General features: G+C 46.3%; 4 non-coding genes and 5 pseudogenes across 4 annotated transcripts; all 9 read left to right on the top strand.

The window, feature by feature from the left end:
• Positions 1–242: 242 nt before the first annotated feature.
• On the top strand, positions 243–361 carry LOC138257077 (5S ribosomal RNA; annotated as a pseudogene).
• A 443-nt stretch (positions 362–804) lies between these two features.
• Positions 805–923, top strand: LOC138253369 (5S ribosomal RNA). Its single transcript, XR_011196061.1, has one exon. It is a non-coding gene; the product is annotated as a 5S ribosomal RNA (ribosomal RNA).
• Positions 924–1366: 443 nt separating this feature from the next.
• Positions 1367–1485, top strand: LOC138253368 (5S ribosomal RNA). The gene has a single exon (XR_011196060.1). It is a non-coding gene; the product is annotated as a 5S ribosomal RNA (ribosomal RNA).
• A 444-nt stretch (positions 1486–1929) lies between these two features.
• On the top strand, positions 1930–2048 carry LOC138251021 (5S ribosomal RNA; annotated as a pseudogene).
• A 443-nt stretch (positions 2049–2491) lies between these two features.
• On the top strand, positions 2492–2600 carry LOC138252251 (5S ribosomal RNA; annotated as a pseudogene).
• A 446-nt stretch (positions 2601–3046) lies between these two features.
• LOC138253303 (5S ribosomal RNA) lies at positions 3047–3165 on the top strand. Its single transcript, XR_011195996.1, has one exon. It is a non-coding gene; the product is annotated as a 5S ribosomal RNA (ribosomal RNA).
• A 446-nt stretch (positions 3166–3611) lies between these two features.
• Positions 3612–3730, top strand: LOC138256005 (5S ribosomal RNA; annotated as a pseudogene).
• Positions 3731–4176: 446 nt separating this feature from the next.
• On the top strand, positions 4177–4285 carry LOC138251868 (5S ribosomal RNA; annotated as a pseudogene).
• Positions 4286–4731: 446 nt separating this feature from the next.
• LOC138255003 (5S ribosomal RNA) lies at positions 4732–4850 on the top strand. The gene has a single exon (XR_011197648.1). It is a non-coding gene; the product is annotated as a 5S ribosomal RNA (ribosomal RNA).
• Positions 4851–5000: the final 150 nt, after the last annotated feature.

Below are 5000 nucleotides of genomic sequence, written 5' to 3'. Positions count from 1 at the left end.
TGGTGAGCTGGTCTGTTGCTGCTTGTGCTGGGCCCTAAAGAAAGGGCAGTCTGAGACTGTGTGTAAGGGCAGATGAAGCGATTGTGAGGCTGGTGCAAAACAGGGTGTGCGATTGGCCCTCTGAAAGAAGTTTATGAAGGAGAGCAGTTTGTGAACAGTAGAGTGCAGGTGTGTTTGAGAGCAGCAGGCTCCAGACCGGCGGGCTGTCTCAACACAAGAGACCTGAAACAGGAGTGTGTTTTGCCTACGGCCATACCACCCTGAATGTGACTGATCACAGCTGATCTCAGAAGCTAAGCAGCGTCTGGCCTGGTTAGTACTTGGATGGGAGACTGCTTGGGAATACCAGGTGCTGTAGGCATTTTGCCTCTTGCAGACAGTAGGTGGTGCACGTCTTAAAACAAATGCATAGAGTCCTCTCTAATGTTACTTTTCATTTATTATTTCTTCTACTCTTTTTTCATTTCTTAAAATAAATAAAAAAACAGCAATAACACTAAAATACACTCTTTCTGAAGGAAAATTGAGAATCTTTCTGCACTTCACACTCACCCCAAGCTGCTGGTGGTGAGCTGGTCTGCTGCTTGTGCTGAGCCCTAAAGAAAGGGCAGTCTGAGACTGTGTGTAAGTGCAGATGAAGCGATTGCAAGGCTGGTGCAAAACAGGGTGTGTGCTTGGCCCTCTGTAAGAAGTTTGTGAAGGAGGGCAGTTTGTGAACTGTAGAGTGCAGGTGTGTTTGAGATCAGCAGGCTCCAGACCGGTGGGTTGTCTCAACACAAGAGGCCTGAAACAGGAGTGCATTCTGCCTACGGCCATACCACCCTGAATGCACCTGATCTTGTCTGATCTCAGAAGCTAAGCAGAGTCGGGCCTGGTTAGTACTTGGATGGGAGACTGCCTGGGAATACTAGGTGCTGTAGGCATTTTGCCTCTTGCAGACAGGAGGTGGTGCACGTCTTAGAACAAATGCATAGAATCCTCTCTTATGTTACTTTTCATTTATTATTTCTTCTACTCTTTTTTCATTTCTTAAAATAAATAAAAAAACAGCAATAACACTAAAATACACTCTTTCTGAAGGAAAATTGAGAATCTTTCTGCACTTCACACTCACCACAAGCTGCTGGTGGTGAGCTGGTCTGCTGCTTGTGCTGAGCCCTAAAGAAAGGGCAGTCTGAGACTGTGTGTAAGTGCAGATGAAGCGATTGCAAGGCTGGTGCAAAACAGGGTGTGTGCTTGGCCCTCTGTAAGAAGTTTGTGAAGGAGGGCAGTTTGTGAACTGTAGAGTGCAGGTGTGTTTGAGAGCAGCAGGCTCCAGACCGGTGGGTTGTCTCAACACAAGAGGCCTGAAACAGGAGTGCATTCTGCCTACGGCCATACCACCCTGAATGCACCTGATCTTGTCTGATCTCAGAAGCTAAGCAGAGTCGGGCCTGGTTAGTACTTGGATGGGAGACTGCCTGGGAATACTAGGTGCTGTAGGCATTTAGCCTCTTGCAGACAGGAGGTGGTGCACGTCTTAGAACAAATGCATAGAATCCTCTCTTATGTTACTTTTCATTTATTATTTCTTCTACTCTTTTTTCATTTCTTAAAATAAATAAAAAAACAGCAATAACACTAAAATACACTCTTTCTGAAGGAAAATTGAGAATCTTTCTGCACTTCACACTCACCCCAAGCTGCTGGTGGTGAGCTGGTCTGCTGCTTGTGCTGGGCCCTAAAGAAAGGGCAGTCTGAGACTGTGTGTAAGTGCAGATGAAGCGATTGTGAGGCTGGTGCAAAACAGGGTGTGCGATTGGCCCTCTGTAAGAAGTTTGTGAAGGAGGGCAGTTTGTGAACAGTAGAGTGCAGGTGTGTTTGAGAGCAGCAGGCGCCAGACCGGTGGGTTGTCTCAACACAAGAGGCCTGAAACAGGAGTGTGTTTTTGCCTACGGCCATACCACCCTGAATGTGACTGATCTCGTCTGATCTCAGAAGCTAAGCAGCGTCGGGCATGGTTAGTACTTGCATGCGAGACCGCCAGGGAATACCAGGTGCTGTGGGCATTTTGCCTCTTGCAGACAGTAGGTGGTGCACGTCTTAAAACAAATGCATAGAGTCCTCTCTAATGTTACTTTTCATTTATTATTTCTTCTACTCTTTTTTCCTTTCTTAAAATAAATAAAAAAACAGCAATAACACTAAAATACACTCTTTCTGAAGGAAAATTGAGAATTTTTCTGCACTTCACACTCACCCCAAGCTGCTGGTGCTGAGCTGGTCTGCTGCTTGTGCTGGGCCCTAAAGAAAGGGCAGTCTGAGACTGTGTGTAAGTGAAGGTGAAGCAATTGCGAGGCTGGTGCAAAACAGGGTGTGTGCTTGGCCCTCTGTAAGAAGTTTGTGAAGGAGGGCAGTTTGTGAACAGTAGAGTGCAGGTGTGTTTGAGAGCAGCAGGCTCCAGACCTGTGGGTTGTCTCAACACAAGAGGCCTGAAACAGGAGTGTATTCTGCCTACGGCCATACCACCCCAAATGTGTCTGATCTCAGAAGCTAAGCAGCGTCGGGCCTGGTTAGTACTTGGATGGAAGACTGCCTGGGAATACCAGGTGCTGTAGGCATTTTGCCTCTTGCAGACAGTAGGTGGTGCACGTCTTAGAGCAAATGCATAGAGTCTTCTCTAATGTTACTTTTCATTTATTATTTCTTCTACTCTTTTTTCCTTTCTTAAAATAAATAAAAAAACAGCAATAACACTAAAATACACTCTTTCCGAAGGAAAATTTAGAATCTTTCTGCACTTCACACTCACCCCAAGCTGCTGGTGGTGAGCTGGTCTGTTGCTGCTTGTGCTGGGCCCTAAAGAAAGGGCAGTCTGAGACTGTGTGTAAGTGCAGATGAAGCGATTGTGAGGCTGGTGCAAAACAGGGTGTGCGATTGGCCCTCTGTAAAAAGTTTGTGAAGGAGGGCAGTTTGTGAACAGTAGAGTGTAGGTGTGTTTGAGAGCAGCAGGCTCCAGACCGGCGGTCTGTCTCAACACAAGAGGCCTGAAACAGGAGTGTATTCTGCCTATGGCCATACCACTCTGAATGCGCCTGATCTCGTCTGATCTCAGAAGCTAAGCAGAGTCGGGCCTGGTTAGTACTTGGATGGGAGACTGCCTGGGAATACCAGGTGCTGTAGGCATTTTGCCTCTTGCAGACAGTAGGTGGTGCACGTCTTAGAACAAATGCATAGAGTCCTCTCTAATGTTACTTTTCATTTATTATTTCTTCTACTCTTTTTTCCTTTCTTAAAATAAATAAAAAAACAGCAATAACACTAAAATACACTCTTTCCGAAGGAAAATTGAGAAAATTTCTGCACTTCACACTCACCCAAAGCTGCTGGTGGTGAGCTGGTCTGTTGCTGCTTGTGCTGGGCCCTAAAGAAAGGGCAGTCTGAGACTGTGTGTAAGTGCAGATGAAGCGATTGTGAGGCTGGTGCAAAACAGGTTGTGCGATTGGCCCTCTGTAAAAAGTTTGTGAAGGAGGGCAGTTTGTGAACAGTAGAGTGCAGGTGTGTTTGAGAGCAGCAGGCTCCAGACCGGTGGGCTGTCTCAACACAAGAGGCCTGAAACAGGAGTCTACTCTGCCTAAGGCCATACCACCCTGAATGCGCCTGATCTCGTCTGATCTCAGAAGCTGAGCAGCGTTGGGCCTGCTTAGTACTTGGATGGGAGACTGCCTGGGAATACCAGGTGCTGTAGGCATTTTGCCTCTTGCAGACAGTAGGTGGTGCACGTCTTAGAACAAATGCATAGAGTCCTCTCTAATGTAACTTTTCATTTATTATTTCTTCTACTCTTTTTTCCTTTCTTAAAATAAATAAAAAAACAGCAATAACACTAAAATACACTCTTTCTGAAGGAAAATTGAGAATCTTTCTGCACTTCACACTCACCCCAAGCTGCTGGTGGTGAGCTGGTCTGTTGCTGCTTGTGCTGGGCCCTAAAGAAAGGGCAGTCTGAGACTGTGTGTAAGTGCAGATGAAGCGATTGTGAGGCTGGTGCAAAACAGGGTGTGCGATTGGCCCTCTGTAAGAAGTTTGTGAAGGATGGCAGTTTGTGAACAGTAGAGTGCAGGTGTGTTTGAGAGCAGCAGGCTCCAGACCGGCGGGCTGTCTCAACACAAGAGGCCTGAGCCACGAGTGTATTCTGCCTACGGCCATACCACCCTCAATGCGTCTGATCTTAGAAGCTAAGCAGAGTCGGGCCTGGTTAGTACTTTGATGGGAGACTGCCTGGGAATACCAGGTGCTGTAGGCATTTTGCCTCTTGCAGACAGTAGGTGGTGCACGTCTTAAAACAAATGCATAGAGTCCTCTCTAATGTTACTTTTCATTTATTATTTCTTCTACTCTTTTTTCCTTTCTTAAAATAAATAAAAAAACAGCAATAACACTAAAATACACTCTTTCTGAAGGAAAATTGAGAATCTTTCTGCACTTCACACTCACCCCAAGCTGCTGGTGGTGAGCTGGTCTGTTGCTGCTTGTGCTGGGCCCTAAAAAAAGGGCAGTCTGAGACTGTGTGTAAGTGCAGATGAAGCGATTGTGAGGCTGGTGCAAAACAGGGTGTGCGATTGGCCCTCTGTAAGAAGTTTGTGAAGGAGGGCAGTTTGTGAACAGTAGAGTGCAGGTGTGTTTGAGAGCAGCAGGCTCCAGACCGGCGGGCTGTCTCAACACAAGAGGCCTGAAACAGGAGTGTATTCTGCCTACGGCCATACCACCCTGAATGCGCCTGATCTCGTCTGATCTCAGAAGCTAAGCAGAGTCGGGCCTGGTTAGTACTTGGATGGGAGACTGCCTGGGAATACCAGGTGCTGTAGGCATTTTGCTTCTTGCAGACAGTAGGTGGTGCACGTCTTAGAACAAATGCATAGAGTCCTCTCTAATGTTACTTTTCCTTTATTATTTCTTCTACTCTTTTTTCCTTTCTTCAAATAAATAAAAAAACAGCAATAACACTAAAATACACTCTT

The sequence above is a fragment of the Pleurodeles waltl genome, chromosome 8, assembly GCF_031143425.1.
Source record: "Pleurodeles waltl isolate 20211129_DDA chromosome 8, aPleWal1.hap1.20221129, whole genome shotgun sequence".
Taxonomy (NCBI): domain Eukaryota; kingdom Metazoa; phylum Chordata; class Amphibia; order Caudata; family Salamandridae; genus Pleurodeles; species Pleurodeles waltl.
The sequence above is the reverse complement of the archived record's forward strand: the minus strand, read 5'-3'. Positions and strand labels throughout refer to the sequence as shown.